The following is a 16,749-nucleotide window of genomic DNA, read 5'->3' as shown; positions in this document are numbered from 1 at the left end:
TCAATTGAATTAAATTCCTTGGTTAGAAAGAAAAACAAAAAGAAGGAAAGAAGAAAAAGATAGCTAAAAAGTGGCAAAACAAAAGAAAAACAAAAAGAAACAAAGCTGGACACCAATAGCTTGAACCTTAAAATATATGCCTGTGATGTCTTTGTACTAGGATCTGCTTGGATTAGTAAGCTCTTAGGAGTGCCTCAACACTTGGTGACTTGGGTTAACTAACCCGGGATCATCAGCTGAAAGTCCACTATCAAGAGCAACCTAACTGCAAGGCATTTAGTAACCCAAAGAGGTGCTGGGCATCAATGTTTTAAGAAGGAATGTGAGCCAAGTGTCTATGGTGAATAATGTGTCAAGTATAAAGAAAAGAAAATGAACTTGCTACACATGACACTCAAATAAAGCTCATGAACAAAGTAATAGCCAAGGATAAAGGAATAATGAGAAGTCATAGCAGTATGTCACTTGAAGCTTGAATATAACCATAGATTGCTTCAAACCAACAATCTCCGTGGGATTCGACCCTTACTCACGTAAGGTATTACTTGGACGACCCAGTGCACTTGCTGGTCAGTGGCACGCGTTGTGAAAAGTGTGATTCGTGATTCGTGCTACCAGTTAGCCCCAACGTTAGCCCCCTAACTTGGAGGCTAACGTTGGAACTTGAAATTTCATCCCTGGCCATCCAACGTTTGTGCCAACGTTAGACCCCTAACTTGGAGGCTAACGTTGGCACATGAATATTCAAGGAAGAGGAGCAAAAGTTAGCCCCAACGTTAGCCCCCTAACTTGGAGGCTAACGTTGGAACTTGAGAAGATCTCCCCTGGGCACCAACGTTTGCGCCAACGTTAGCCCCCTAACTTGGAGGCTAACGTTGGCACATGAATTACAAAGAGAGAAGGGCCAACGTTTGCGCCAACGTTAGCCCCCTAACTTGGAGGCTAACGTTGGCACATGAATTACAAAGGGAGAAGGGCCAACGTTTGCGCCAACGTTAGCCCCCTAACTTGGAGGCTAACGTTGGCGCCACTAGCACACAAGGCAAGGCCAACGTTAGGGTCAAAGTTAGACCCCTAACGTTGGCACCAACGTTCATACCAGTAAAATGTGTTTGCTGCTATGAAAAGTTGGAGCCAAAGTTAGACCCCTAACTTTGGCTCAAACTTTTGGTCCAACTTTTGCTAACCTCAAAACCGGTTCAATTGGTTCACTTCGGTTCTTCTCCAAACTTCAAGAGCAATCAACCAAGGCCTCTTTCAACCCAATTCCACCAAGAGTAAAGGCCTAACTCAAGGCTTGAAGATCATTTTTGAAAGTGTATAAATAGGATAGAATTCAAGTTCTTCGGGGAGCTTTTCCTTTTAGAATTTTCATAATAGCTTTCGGAGAGCTTTTGAACTTTAATTTCTTTGCTTTCATTGCTTTCAATTTCAATTACACTTGTCTTGGATCTTGAATTGGAGAATTGAAGAAATTCTGTTTCAATCTCAATCTTGGATCTCTCTGTTTCTTTACTGTTAATTGAATTTCATTTCCGGTTAATTGTTCTTCATCTAATTTCTTGGCAATTTACAATTTCCTTGCAATTGTTCTTGTTGGATCTAGGAAGGCATTGAGATCTAGACTTGGTTTTCTAGTCTCTGGGTCCTGAGATCTAAATTTCCCATTTCAATTCCCTGTTTACTGCTTTTTCTGTTCATTTACTTTTCTGCTTCATATCCGGTTCAATCCCAATTCCCTTTTACTCTTCTGTCTGATGCAATTTAGCTTTTCCTTGTTTAATTTCTGCAAATCCACATCCCAATCCCCTTTACATTTCAAGCAATTTACATTCCTTGCACTTTAAGATTCCACAATTTACATTTCTTGCACTCTAAGTTTCTGCCATTTAATTTCTTATTCCTTAAGATTCAGCAATTTAATTTCCTTCACTCTTTACTTTCATGCAATTTACATTCTGCAAATCACAAATCACCCAACCAACACTCGATTCGCTTGACTAAATCAACCACTAAACTAAAATTGCTCAATCCTTCAATCCCTGTGGGATCGACCTCACTCCCGTGAGTTTTTATTACTTGATGCGACCCGGTGCACTTGCCGGTTAATTTTGGGTATTTTGGGAGAAATTTATTTTTCACCAAAATATCTCATCAGTTAACTAAGTGAAATTAAGATTCAATTTTCATTATCATTGATAAGGATAACTTGGTCTGGACTTCCAATTTCTAATACCTTGCCAAGAGTTTATGTTTATTGTTATTATTTTATTCCCTCTGCCATTGCTTTTCTAACTTTTTACCTTGATCCAAAAAAACCCCAAAACATACCTTTGCATAACCAATAATAAGAACATACTTCCCTGCAATTCCTTGAGAAGACGACCCGAGGTTTGAATACTCGGTTATCAATTTCAAAGGCGTTTGTTACTTGTGACAACCAAAATGTTTGTATGAAGGAATTTCTGTCGGTTTAGAGAATATATCTACAACGCGAATGTTTTTATGAAATTCTTTACTGGCAAAAATCCTAACGTCAAAATGGCGCCGTTGCCGGGGAATTGCAAACGTGTGCCTTATTATTGGTTATTGTAAATATTTTATTTTTGTTTGTTTATTTGTTTTTATTTTTGTTTTTATTTTTGTTTTTATTTTTTGCTTTTTCTTAAGTTAAGAGGTTATTGGTTTTTATTTTAAAATTTTTTCTTATCTTATCTTATTTTGAAATTCAAATTTCAAAATTCAAATTTAAAAATTTTAAAAATTCAAATTTAAAAAATTTTCAAATTTCAAAATTTCAAAAATTTAAATAACCTTTTAATTTAAATTTGTTATTTATTTTGTTTTTAATTTTTATTAATTACTATGAACTCTCACCCCTCTGGTTTCAAGTTTGATTCCAATGTTGTTGTTAAGAATGAAAACTATAATGAAAATAGGCATCAAGGTTAGAACAATCAAAAATGGGAGGAGCCACAAGGATTTGATCAACCCTCATGGCAACAACCACCTCCATTGGACTATCAACAACCATTCTGTGATGCATATCAAAGCAATGGCTATGGTGAGCGCTCTTTTGATTATCAACAACCACCACCATATGCCTATGAACCCCCTCCTCAACATAACTTTGGACCACCAAACTCACAAGCCCCTTTCCGCCATTCACCTCCATATGACCCTAACCCTCAACCACCATACCAACCACTTTATGAGCCATATGAACCATACATAGAACCACCCCAATTCCAACCCAATTACTCACAAGAACCACCACTTTAATATTCACCATCTCCATATCCATCAATCCAAGAGCACTATGATCCTATTTATGAAAGCCGAGTGCATCAAGAGACAAAGGATCGTTTCAAAGAAACAGTGGATCGATGTCAGGCAACCATTCATCAATTGGGGCAAGCAATAATGAGGAACCTCCATGGGAAAGTCCAGTCATAGAACCCCCTTCCAAGACGTTTGAAATTGATGCTAAGGAGGGTGTACAACCTCCAAGGCATATCACAGTTAAAGACTTGGAAGAGGTTGATTAAGAGATGGAGATTCAAGAAGAAGAAGCACAACCTCCCATGCCCTTGGAAAGCAATGAAGAGAAGATTGAATTGGAAGAAAGCTACCAAGAGGAAGAGGTTAAAATTGAAGAAGCTTGCAAAGAGGTGGTAATTATCAGAGAAAAGTACAAGGGAGTGGAGCTTGCAATTTCATTAAAAATACCTCCCCCTAAGTTACCATCATCCTTCACAACATTCAAGTGGGTAAAATTCATATCCCTCAGCTTTCTAATTCCACTTGAATATGGGCTACTGGAGACGGATGGTCAACTTAGAACTCTTTGTGGCATTAAGAGTAAGAGGAAGATGGTCAGTGGTAAGAATTGTCCTGTAAGGTTCATTATGGTTGGAAGCTTTAAGTTTAAACGCAAAGGTTGGGATAAAGCTCAATTGAATGGGTCTAGGAAGTTGTTTGGACACTTCAGTGAGAATTCAGATTGCTTGCCACCCAGATGGAATCATGATGATCAACAAAAAAGTGGGTGTAAAAGTAAGATTTGGGATCCTGGAATCTGCTATGACATTTGTCACCCCGGGAGCCTAAGAATCTGTTTGCAGTTTCTTAAGTGCTTTACATGCTTAGTTTGGGACCCCGGAGGTTACTGGAGATACAAACATTGGTGGAGATTCCTGGATGAGTTCAAGCACAAGCCACCATAATAGAGAGCGCACCAAAGGTCCAACTTAAGGACTTTAACTAAAAGTGCTAGGTGGGAGACAACCCACCATGGTATAATCGTTCCTTTTTCATTTTTATTTAGTTTTGTTTGTTTTTGAATTTTATTTTATTTTGTTATATTGAACCTGGACTTTTGCATCACATTCATATTAACACTGCATTCTGCATTTTTCAGATTATAAAAAAAAAAAAAAGGATTTTCGCACGCGACGCGACAGCGTCGCCGACGCGTGTAAGGCCCACATCGGTTGGAGAGGGGAACGAAGCATGCCTTATAAGGGTGTGGATACCTCTCCCTAGCATGACGCATTTTGACGAGTGAGTGTGGGGGACTTTGGCTATCATCCCTATCATCAAAGGCAAAACCGTGAGGCCTTGTGTGCCAAAGCGGATAATATCGTGCTAGCGGGTGGTCTGGGCTGTTACAGATGGTATCAGAGCCAAAACCCGGATCGATGTGCCAGCGAGGGCGCTGGACTCCCTTAGGGGGGTGGATTGTAAGGCCCACATCGGTTGGAGAGGGGAACGAAACATGCCTTATAAGGGTGTGGATACCTCTCCCTAGCATGACGCGTTTTGACGAGTGAGTGTGGGGGGGCTTCCGCTATCATCCCTATCGTCAAAGACAAAACCGTGAGGCCTTGTGTGCCAAAGCGGACAATATCGTGCTAGCGGGTGGTCTGGGCTGTTACAGATGGTATCAAAGCCACAACCCGGATCGATGTGCCAGCGAAGGCGCTGGACTCCCTTAGGGGGGTGGATTGTAAGGCCCACATCAGATGGAGAGGGGAACAAAGCATGCCTTATAAGGGTGTGGATACCTCTCCCTAGCATGACGCATTTTGACGAGTGAGTGTGGGGGACTTTGGCTATCATCCCTATCATCAAAGGCAAAACCGTGAGGCGTTGTGTGCCAAAGCGGACAATATCGTGCTAGTGGGTGGTCTGGGCTGTTACAGATGGTATCAGAGCAGTCCTTCCTGTAGAGCCTGAGGAATGGACCGACTATGCTTTAGTTGCATACTCTGAGTGTTTGTCATGTATTAGGTCTTGTCGAATGACGAGAATTAGAGCTTTATGCACATGACGGTCTATTGATTTACGCTGATTAGTCTCGCATTGCATAATTCTTGGTATTAAGTTTGGCCGGCTTAATACTAGTGAATTATGTATATGAAAGCACTGATGGCTTATCATAGATGAAATCCGAGTTTTCAGTAAAGCGAATCGCAGGTTTTGGAAAAGTTGGAAACTATTTCTCGAGGCTATTCAGTTGTGTGTCTTGAATTTTGTTCGAGTGGACCTGTTCTTTTATATCCTATCTTGAAGTTCTTGTTTGCTAGTCCTTTTTGAAAAGTAGTTTGATTTTTCAACTCTATTCCTCTATCCATATGCATTCTTGTTTGACCTTAAGTGCATATGCTGGTTTAAGATCCTTGTTGCATCTATCTTCCTCTGTTTGAGTTCTTCTTGATTCAAGTATTCTTTGATATAGCCTTGAACTTGTCTTAATGTGCTGTGACTTTTAACTCCGGGTTTCGAGTTCATTCTTAGAGAACTTGTTGATTCAGTTTTTCTCTTATTTGACAGTGATTACAGCTAATTTTGAGATTTTTATAAAAATTGCTGTTGAATAGATATACACTTATCTATATGTGGAACTTTGAAGATTTCTTATACAGTTTAACAACTATTTATTTCTAATGCCTCGCCTGTGCTTTTACTGGTTTATGGAACTGCATTTACCTTAAATTAGAATTTGGCTTTCTAGTAATTTTACTATGGTTCCAATGCACATCTTCATTTGATTATGTATTTAGATATTTTTCAAAATTTTGAAAATAAAGGATTTACCACTTTTGTCTCGGTTGAGTTTCGTTTGATAAGCTTTACTTAACTTATTTTGAATTGAGTTTGATTTAGCATGCCATATGATTCATGCCATTGTTGTTCTTTTGAAAGTGTTGGACTCGTATCTTTCTTCTTATGAACGGACTCGTTCTCTCTTAAGCTTTCCATCTCCATGAATGTCATGTTTGACTTTGTTTTTAACTAACCTTTTACATCTTGTGCACATTACTATTGATCTTGGTTTTTCCTCTCTTGTAAATCTCAATCTTATGTGAGTCAGCTTGATTTGTTTCAATTTCATGCACCGTTTATCCTCTCATTGTCTTTACAAGAGTTTTTAGTCAAAGATTTATCCTTGAGAAATTACTAATGGTTGAGTTGTCTTTTTCTATGACTTTTGTATTCTTTTGAATCAATTGAAAGCTTGTTTGATGTCTCATGCCTAGTGGATCTTGTTTGAGCTATCTTGGTTTAAGATCCTATCTTGCATGGCTTGACTTCTTTTTAGTACATCTTAAACTTCTTGAATGTTCTTCTGAGATGGTGATTTCAAGAACACTTTTGGAGTCTTGTTTTGAACCTTTTAAAGAAGTTTCAAATTCTCTTGTAAGAAGTTTTAAACGGAATTTATTTTCTGTTGCTTGATTGAGAGTGAAACCATTATTCGATTTTGACAAAATTGTTCTTAAAGTTGGCATGCGCTATTTTAAATGAGGTTTTGGAGAGCTTCCTTGTTTAGTGGAAATCGGTTCGTTTGTAACGCACCACTTATTTTCTTTACTAAATTGTAAGCAAATTTCTACCTCGGAATTTCTTTTCTAAAGAGAGTTTAACTTCCTCTTACGTCCATGCTATAAATGTTATACACGCTTGTTTGAATATGAATTTTTAGAATTTTTGAACAAGCATTTGTTTACTTCCGAGTTTTTATGAACTGCTTTTGGTTAAGTTGTGCATCTAATTATCTTTCTAAGATATTTGAGGAAATATTTTAGCTCTTAGCGCTCTACATGATTTATTTCAACATGAAATTGTATTGAAGTAAAGCCACGATTGTGCTTTTGTTACTCTCTTGAAGGATGTTGTTGCTTAACCTTTCTTTTAGACTGCGAAGTGGTTTTTTCGCAAGTTTTGGTTCCTTTATGAACAATGTATTCGGAAGTACCTTTAATCGTGCTCTTGAGTTTTGTGAGCTTTGTCTTGGGTTTGATATTCCTTTTTGTAAACCTCCTACTTCTTCGACTCAACTTGAATTTGTTTCGAACTAAGGCGCTGGTTCTCATCTTATTAGTCCTATTGAATTTCTTGGATCCAAGGGTTATCTTTGGAGTGGTCAATTGGTTTATTTCTAGCAAACTCCTTTGCTTGAGTATCCTTGTTTATCTGGAATTGGGTACATTCTCTCAAATCTGAGTACTATCCTTGACATTCGACTCTCTTTTCTAAATCTTGTATCCTTCTGAGTAGACTCGAGAATTGTTTTGATATCATGTGCGACTTGTAGACGTAGTAACGCGATACGTTAGTTCTTTAAGACGTGATATGTGTATACGGAAGTTGAAGCGGTAGGTGTGCAACGTTATGAGTTGTGGGTGTTTTGTTCCTTGCGAACGGGTTTGCGATTGTTAGGCTTATGATTGGATATGGGGATTGTAAAGTGCTCGATGGAGTTGGAAGGTTGAAGCTTTGAGGTTGAGATGAGATTAGTATACGGATGCTGAGCACGTCGTTGTAACCTCATCCTGTTTTATAACCTTCAATGCCTTACCTTACTATCACATGTTTGACCCATGTCACCTTTTGCAATTGATCTTACCTTGTAGCGTTTGTTTTGCACTCACACTTCTACCTATGCATCCTTATGCATATGACTATCAAAGTATTTGAAAATCGTATATATGTTTAAATGATGAGATATTTTTGCTACTTCCCTAAATGTGTTCAAGGGTGAACTGTTATGAGATTTCTTTCGTCTTGTATCAATTTTCGAGGGCAAAAATTTTTATAAGGTGGGTAGAATGTAAGACCCAGAACCTTTGAAAAGTCTTTTTATGATCAAGTCTCAAATCATATAGAAATTTATAGCCTTAATTTCAGAAATTATAGACACTCAGCTCACTGAAAGAAAGGAAAATGAAAGTATGGGAATGAGAGAAAGCAAGGGAAGAGAGAGATCGGGAGCGAGCTGTAGAGGGAAGAGGGGAAAGGGGGGAGCAGCGCCGGTGGGTACCACAGGCGCCGTCGCTGCTGTTTGTTGCCATATGGGAGAGTGAGGGAGAAATGCAGGGCGAGAGGGAGAAGATTCGTGCGCCGTCGGAGTCGCTTCGTCACCGCCGTTGAGGTCCTCGCCATCGCCTTTAATGGAGGTCTGTGAACAGAGGGGAGGCACGCGAGGAAGGAGGACGCCGTCGCGAGGAGGAGTGTCGCCTCACTGCCGTCGCTGATGAGCGCAATCGCCGCCGATCTGGTCCGAGAGAGGGAGAACGTGAACAGAGGGCAAGACGGGGAGCCACTGCCGCTGTTTCCTGAACCCACAGTGCTCCCTATCGCCTCTGCCATCTGGAACCGCGTCGGACCGCCACGCGTGAGGAGCCAGGCTGTCGCTGCCCTTCCCGTCGCAGAAGAGAGAGCCCAAAGGAGAGAGAGAGGTCGCACGATGATGGAGGGTGGTTCCACCACCCTTGCTGCCGTGCCGTCAGAGTCTTCCGCCATGGCTGCTGGTCTCCTAGCTGCTGCTGTGGTTGGGGGTCTGCTGTGTATGGTCGCCGGAAAACCTTTCTGCCACCGGAGCTGCCCTGAAACACCATCGGAGTCTGACAGCGTCACTGCCAGAGTTCTGAGGCCACCGGAACCACCGCCAGAGGTTCTGGCTACTTCTGCCGTCGCCGGAAAAGTTGCCGGTAAGGGTTTCATTTGAGGTTTCTGCCTTTTTGGTTTTCGAGATGGTTTTGATGCTGTGCAGTTTTTATAGTTGATCCACCGGAGCTTCTGGCCGCCGCTGGAGCTGTTGCCGGGACCGGTTCGAAATCGCAACTGCTTCGTTTTGTTATTCCGGTAAGAAATTATGTTTTGAAAGCCCTACGTTAGTGTCCCGTACGTGTATTAAAGCCTTTACGGTATTAATGTTCTTAGAGTTTAGTAACTGAGGTTGCTCGTTGTAATTTAGAGCTGTTTATGTTGCTACGAAAATGTGTGGGGCTGTGCTTTGAAGCTGCCTTCGATTTCAAGTTGAGGCGAAAAGGGCTTATGAGGCATTTGGATTATGGGATTTGCGTTTTGAGGTAGGGGCGCTTTCCAAAAACTATAGTTTATTATTGGAATTATTACATATGGGTACTGATGTGAGATATTGTGTACTTGGTGATTGTATCTGCCTTATGTATCAATTGATTGACTCGAATGACTATGGATGTTGGTTTGGCTGAATTGTTGTGTGGCTTGTGAAATGTAATGTTTGAAGTTGATTCTTTAAATATTTGAAATGAGTTTAATCCGTTGAGGATTGGTTTGAATTGAGTCAATTATTTTGATGATGTGAAAGATAGAATGCTCTTGAAATTCAGCCTGGGTTGCTTTAATTGCTCTGGCTTTGATAAATGATTTATTGCTGAACCGATTCTTTAAAGCTTTATAAATGAGTTAAATCGGTTGATATTGAGTTGATTTTTGAAACGGTTTCCTTGAGGTATGCCATTAAGGCGACTGTTGGATTTAGCTTGCTTTTGAATTGATTTCTGGTTTGAGCTATTGAAAAGGAATGAGAAACGGTTTAGTTGGGACCCGAACCGGGTGGCAAAAGTCCAAGTTTTAGGGGAGGTACTGCCAAAATTTCTATAAAATCCGAGTCTTGATTGAAATGTTGTCTGGAAAATGATGAGTTAAAGACTTCTACTATTTTATTTGAATTATCGAGAAAAGGATGATTCATGCTTTCGAAATGAATTAATAAGAGGAAATTGTGATTTAGTCTTGCTTCTTAAGAAAGGCATTGTATCTCTTTCAGGAGAAGGTTATTTAGATGAAACTTGTGTTTTAAAGTTGTTTGGATGTGAAAAGGGTTTATGCCTTTGAATTTGACTTGGGGGTTTCAATTAAAGAAGTTTCAATGACTTTGAAAGAACCTGAATGTCTATTGACAAGTTTCATTTTGAAATGTTTTGAGAAAGGTTTTAAGTACTCTTTGAATTCTGAATTCTTGCAAGACTAAAACAATTTTGAACAGTTGAAACGTTCTAGAATTATCATGGGGGTTGAAGTTGGTTTTGCCTAAGTAAAGGAAACGGCTTTGAAAGAAGTAAATGATTACATGACTCGGTTTGGCTTAGATCCTATTTTCTTACTCAAATCAAAAAGCCAATGTTTTAATGAATTTAAATGAATTTGGCGAAATAAGTTATGTTATTCTCCCCTAAAGACTTGGGACTCTGCCGAGAAACTTTGTTATAAAATCCCATTGTGGAATGGGTGATTTTGATTGTTCCCAAATTGAATCTTTAACTTTCCATGGTTTTGGAAGTCTTGGAAAGAGGATGCCGAGAGCGGCTTTGTTTTAAAAAGGGAACTTACTTTGAGTAAATTTGGCTTATGAGCCTGAGATGATTTGAGAAATGAGATCTTTAAAGCCAAGGCTGAAAAGAGTTGAAATTTGATTTCAAAGTGAAATGGCTTGAGAAAAGTGATTTGAGGCTTAAATGCCGGTTTTATGAATTCGATGATGTTGAATGGTGAAAGTGCTGTTTTGTTATGGGCCGGAATGGCTGTGAATGATTATGAATAATGGCTGGTTCTAGATTGAACCGTGAGCCGGAATGGCTGTGTAAGATATTGATTTATGGCTAATTGCTGAATGAGTTGTGAGCCGTATGGCTGATTATGAATTATGAACTTAAGCCGAAGGGTTGTATTTATTGATAAATTGGCTGGTTCTGGATTGAACCGTGAGCCGGATGGCTGAGATGGATGGTGATCCATGGTTGAGTATAAATGCATGTATGCAATCAAATGAATTGTGAATTTAAGCCGGATGGCTGAGATGAATGTTGTATGCGAGTATGCTTGTGTTTTCTCTCTGGTTGTAAGGGTGACAGGGCACCGATACCCTCTAATGGCGACAGGGCGCAGATACCCTCTAATGGCGACAGGGCGCAGATACCCTCTAATGATAATAAAGTGCAACAGAGAGACTGTGTCCAGGTTAGCTACTGGACACGTCGGGTTGGCTTGGTAACCGACAGATGATATCATCAGCTACTAGGGACAGGCATGCATCATATGCATTTGTGTGACATTGGTTAGGTGTGCATATTATACTTGGTTTGCCTATGTGATTAATTGCTAACTGTTCTACTTGTAATAACTGTTTGTTTGTGCTTGAACTTCCTATCTGTGTTTGCATCTGGGACTCTGTTGGATTGTGGTGATTGGTTGTTGGTTGGATTGTTTGGACCTAGGGCCGTGGTTGGAAAGAGATGAACTGATGGTTGATTTCGGTTTTGTGTTTCTGGTTTGGAATAAAATTATGAAAGGCTATTTTGGTTCTGCATAGATAAACCGTTTTGAAAGGCTTTTGAGTTTTTGAGAATTGAATGGTTCCTCTTTCAGAAAAGATTTCCGACTTTACTTTTATTGTAAACCATTGTTTTTGAAAAGGAGGCATAAGACGGTTATTGATCACTGGTACGGTTTATACTCACGTATCCTATTACAGTAATTCCCAAAAACCCTCTACTGAGAACCCTTTCGAGGATGATGTTCTCACCCCCCCTACATTTTTCCCCTTTCAGGATATGGGCGCAGAAGTTACGAAGAGCTTATTTAATTGTTGTTGTGATGCTCTGTATTGTTTTAGCTATGGTTTATTGTACCCTCGCCTTTATCTTGATATAATCTGTAAGAGGGATAGGAATTGTATTGGATTATGGTTGTAATATTACTTATATATATGTATGTATATATATGGATGTACTCTTTATGAGTTTTGTAAGTTGTATGGTATTTATGGATGTATGATATCGGATGAAAGTATTTTTGGATCGGTATTGCGATTTAAAGTTTTAAAAAGGCTCATATTTTAGTATTAAATAATATAAAAGTCGTCGTAATGTCCGAACTATCAGAGTCGCACAGCCGGAAGTGTGAGCTTTGGTAGTTAGGGTGTTACATTATGGTATCAGAGCCAGAACCCGGATCGATGTGCCAGCGAGGGCGCTGGACTCCCTAAGGGGGGTGGATTGTAAGGCCCACATCGGTTGGAGAGGATAAACCACTATTTTATGGTTTATCTTGTGCTTAATTGAGTGGATTTTATCAACTCTTTACCCACTTATTCATACTATTTGCATGGTTTTACAATTTCTTCCCAGAATTTATGCTATGATTGAAAACATGCTTCTTTGATCTTATATTTGTTAATATTAATCCTTTCTTATTACCATTAGATGCCTTGATATGTGTGTTAAGTACTTTCAGAGATTATAGGGCAGGAATGGCTCAGAGGATGGAAAGGAAGCATGCAAAAGTGGAAGGAATACAAGAAGTTGGAGAAATTGCTAAGCTGTCCAGCCTGACCTCTTCGCACTCAAACGGCTATAACTTTAGCTACAAAGGTTCAAACGACGCGGTTCTAGTTGTGTTGGAAAGCTAACGTCCGGGGCTTTGATTTGATATATAATATGCCATAGTTGCTCTGACGCTAGGCGACGCGACCGCGTGACCCATGCGGCCGCGTTGCAGTGACGGAAATCAGCGTGTTTGAATTCTTCTCCAGCGAATTCTGGGCTGTTTCTGACCCAGTTTGCGGCCCAGAAAACACAGATTAGAGGCTATAAAGTGGGGGAATGCATCCATACATAGCAGACTCATATAATTCACTTCTCATGATTTAGATTAGTTTTGAGAGAGGTTCTCTCCTCTCTCTCTTAGGATTTAGGACTTCTCTTAGTTTTAGGAGTGACTCTCAATCCCAGGTTCTTTATTTTTATTTAATTTATGAACTCTTCCATGTTACATATAATTTTCTTAATTAATGTTATTTGAGGTATTTCAAATCATGATTGCTTTCTTTTATTTACATGATTACTACTTCCCATCTGAAGACATTTTTATTCCAGTGGATTTACTTTTTCCCTTTTGGTTTTGGTTAAGAAATCAGTAACTCAGGAGTTATCCCACTCAACAGCATAATTGATAATTATTATGTTACCAATTGAATTGAACTTCAATAATCCCAATCTTTTCTTAGGAATTAACTAGGATTTGAAGATCAAACTAATTAGTCACTTGACCTTCCTCTGCTTTAAGTAAGGGTTAACTAAGTGAAATTAAGATTCAATTTTCATTATCATTGATAAGGATAACTTAGTCTGGACTTCCAATTTCTAATACCTTGCCAAGAGTTTATGTTTATTGTCATTATTTTATTCCCTCTGCCATTGCTTTTCTAACTTTTTACCTTGATCCAAAAAAACCCCAAAACATACCTTTGCATAACCAATAATAAGAACATACTTCCCTGCAATTCCTTGAGAAGACGACCCGAGGTTTGAATACTCGGTTATCAATTTCAAAGGGGTTTGTTACTTGTGACAACCAAAACGTTTGTACGAAGGGATTTCTGTCGGTTTAGAGACTATATCTACAAAGCAAATGTTTTTATGAAATTCTTTACTGGCAAAAATCCTAACGTTAGAGTTCATTCTCAACAACTTTCTCTTGTTCATCCTCTTGGTCATCCGTCTCTTCATCAATGGGGTAGCATAGCTTGTTATGGTCTTTTTCTTGCACTTCCACTACCACTTCATCAATTACATCACATCGGAGCACAGAATGTTCCTCGGGAGGATGCTTCATGGCTTCTTCTAAATTGAACTTGATAGTCTTGTCTCCAACCTCAAAGAAATATGTGCCGGTAAAGGCATCTAACTTGAATTTAGAGGTTTGGAGGAAGGGTCTACCAAGTAGAATAGAGGATGAGCTTCTATTTTCTGTTGGAGGCATTTTAAGGATGTAAAAGTCAACCGGAAAAACAAGATCCTCGATTGCCACAAGTACATCTTCGGTTATTCCTATTACCGTGATCACACTTTTATTGGCTAAGGCAAACCTCATCGCCGACTTCTTTAATGTAGCTAAATTCAACCGCACATAGATAGAAAGCGGCATGATGCTTACACAAGCTCCCAAGTCACACATACAATCATGAAAAGTACGTCCACCAATACAACAAGACACCAAACAAGGTCTAGGGTCACTATATTTCTTTGGAATAGGTTCCATCAAGGAAGAAATTGAACTAGCCAAGGATAATATCTCCAATTCTCCTATCCTATCCTTGTGTGTACACAAGTCCTTCAAAAATTTTGTATACTTTGGAATTTGTTGAATAGCATCAAGAAGTGGTATGGTTACCTCAACCTTCTTCAACACTTGAAGCATGTTCAAATCAAATTCCGGTGTTTTCTTTGCTTTCTTCACCATGGATGGGAATGGAATAGGGATTGACTCATCCACTATGGCCTTCCTCTTGGGTTCCTTGAGGCTTACTCCTTCTTCTTCATGCCTTTTGTCTACCCCCTCTTCTTCATGTGGAGCTTCAACAACCACTTCTTCCTCATGGATGTCTTCCAAGACCCTTGGAGGTATCTCCTCCAATGTAGTTCCCGACCGTAGAGTGATGGCGTTAAGACCGCCGTTTGGGTTTGGTTAGGGTTAGAATGGAAGGTTAGAAGAGCTTGAGGGTTGGTTGGTGTTGTTGTTGGAGGTGGAGGGTTGGTTTGGCATGACCATATTTGAGAGCATGTTGGTGAGGTTAGCTAATTGAGCGCCCAAGGAATCGAATTGAGCCTTGTTACTTTCATCATGTTTTTCCATGATGGCTCTAAGCTCATCAACTTGATTGGTGATACATGGAGGAGTTTGGTTAGATTGTAGTCTATGGTGTGGTGCTTGGTACTTGGTGTAGTTGTTTTGGTTTTGGTTAAAGTAACTTTGGCTGGCTTGGTAGTTGGTATTGTTATGGTGGTATTGGGATGAAGATTGGTTGTTGTTGTGATGAGAAGAAGAGTTGTTCCATCTCTGATTTTGATTGTTCCCTTGTGCATTATCCCTCTACCCTTGATGTTGATTACTACCATGAGGGTAGTTATTTTGACCTTGAGGAGGATAGGGTGGACGGTTGTTGTAATTCACATTGGCCAATACAAGAGCATGTTCCTCTTGAATTTGATGGCATTGATCGGTGTAATGTGTGGTGCTAGAGCACAAACCACAAATCCTAGGAGGGCCTTCAATTTGAGCAACTGGAGGTGGGGCTTGGACGACTTGAATAGAGTAGTATTCCTTTTGATCCTTTTGTATTTGGGTGAGGATGGTAGTCATATCCCCAAGTGCTTTGGATAGACTTGATTCGGAAGGGGATGGTTCTACCACACACTTGAGAGGATTACTTCTCACCCTTGTATGTTGTGTAGCTTCGGCAACATCCTTTATCAAATTCCAAGCTTCTCCCTCTGTTTTGTTTTTTGAAAGGGAACCACCGCTAGAGGCGGTAAGCAATCTTCTATCTTCCACACAAAGACCTCCGGTGAAGTAGCTAATGAGCAAGTGAGTGTTCATTCCATGGTGTGGACAAGATTCCAATATCCTCTTGAACCGAGACCAATACTCATACAAACTCTCTTGGTCTCTTTGCATTATACCCGAAATCTCCTTCCGTATGTAGTCGGTCTTCTCCGGTGGGAAAAATTTATCTAGAAACTCTCTTCTCAAGAAATCCCAATTGGTAGCAATTTCATCCGATAGCGAATAAAACCATGTCTTTGCTTGCCCTTCAAGAGAGAAAGGGAAGGCAAAAACCATGATAGCCACCTCATCGGCCCGTGCCTTCGAGCCGTAGAACAAGCAACTTGAAAATCCTTTAGATGTCGGATGGGATCTTGACCTAGCAACCCATGATACTTAGGAAGCAAATTTATCAAGCTACTCTTCAACTCAAAGTTTGGATCAAGGTTAGGATACTTTGCTTGCAACGATTGGAGTATGATATCCGGAGCTCCTTGCTCATGCAAAGTGATTCGGCGTGGCTCCGCCATGTGTGGCTCACCTGTATGATGCAAAGATGTATTAGTAGTGCCAATAGAAGAATAGGAAGTAGCGGACTCCAAGTCACTCTTGGTGCCGTCTAGTGATTCGATATGTCCCTCAAGAGAGGCCAAAGTACTAGCCGTATAATCCAACCGCCGTCTAGCTTGCCGAGTGTGTAACAAGGTTCTTTCAATCTCGGGATTTCGGCTAAGCTAGAATTTGGTTGAGACCGAGTCATCAAACTTGAGAGTCATAGCACAAATATAAAAGGAATCTAAACTATAGCTAAGTATTTAAAAGCAAACAAACTATCTATAATATTCACATATTCACATAACCAATATTAAGGCATATGTTGCAACCATTCCCCGGCAACAGCGCCAAAAATTTGATAGCGTGCCCCAAGGGTATCGTCGGTAAAGAATCTTTCAATAAAGTTGCGTTGTAAGTATAGCTCTACCAACAACAATCCTCGAGGATCAAATTTAGAGAGGGATTTGGTTGTCACAAGTTCAACCCCAATAGAAATAACCAAAGTATTCAAACCTCGGGTCGTCTCACAAGGAATGGGAA

This window comes from Arachis ipaensis, chromosome B04, assembly GCF_000816755.2.
Source record: "Arachis ipaensis cultivar K30076 chromosome B04, Araip1.1, whole genome shotgun sequence".
NCBI classification, from domain to species: Eukaryota; Viridiplantae; Streptophyta; class Magnoliopsida; order Fabales; family Fabaceae; genus Arachis; species Arachis ipaensis.
This window is presented reverse-complemented; position numbering follows the sequence as displayed.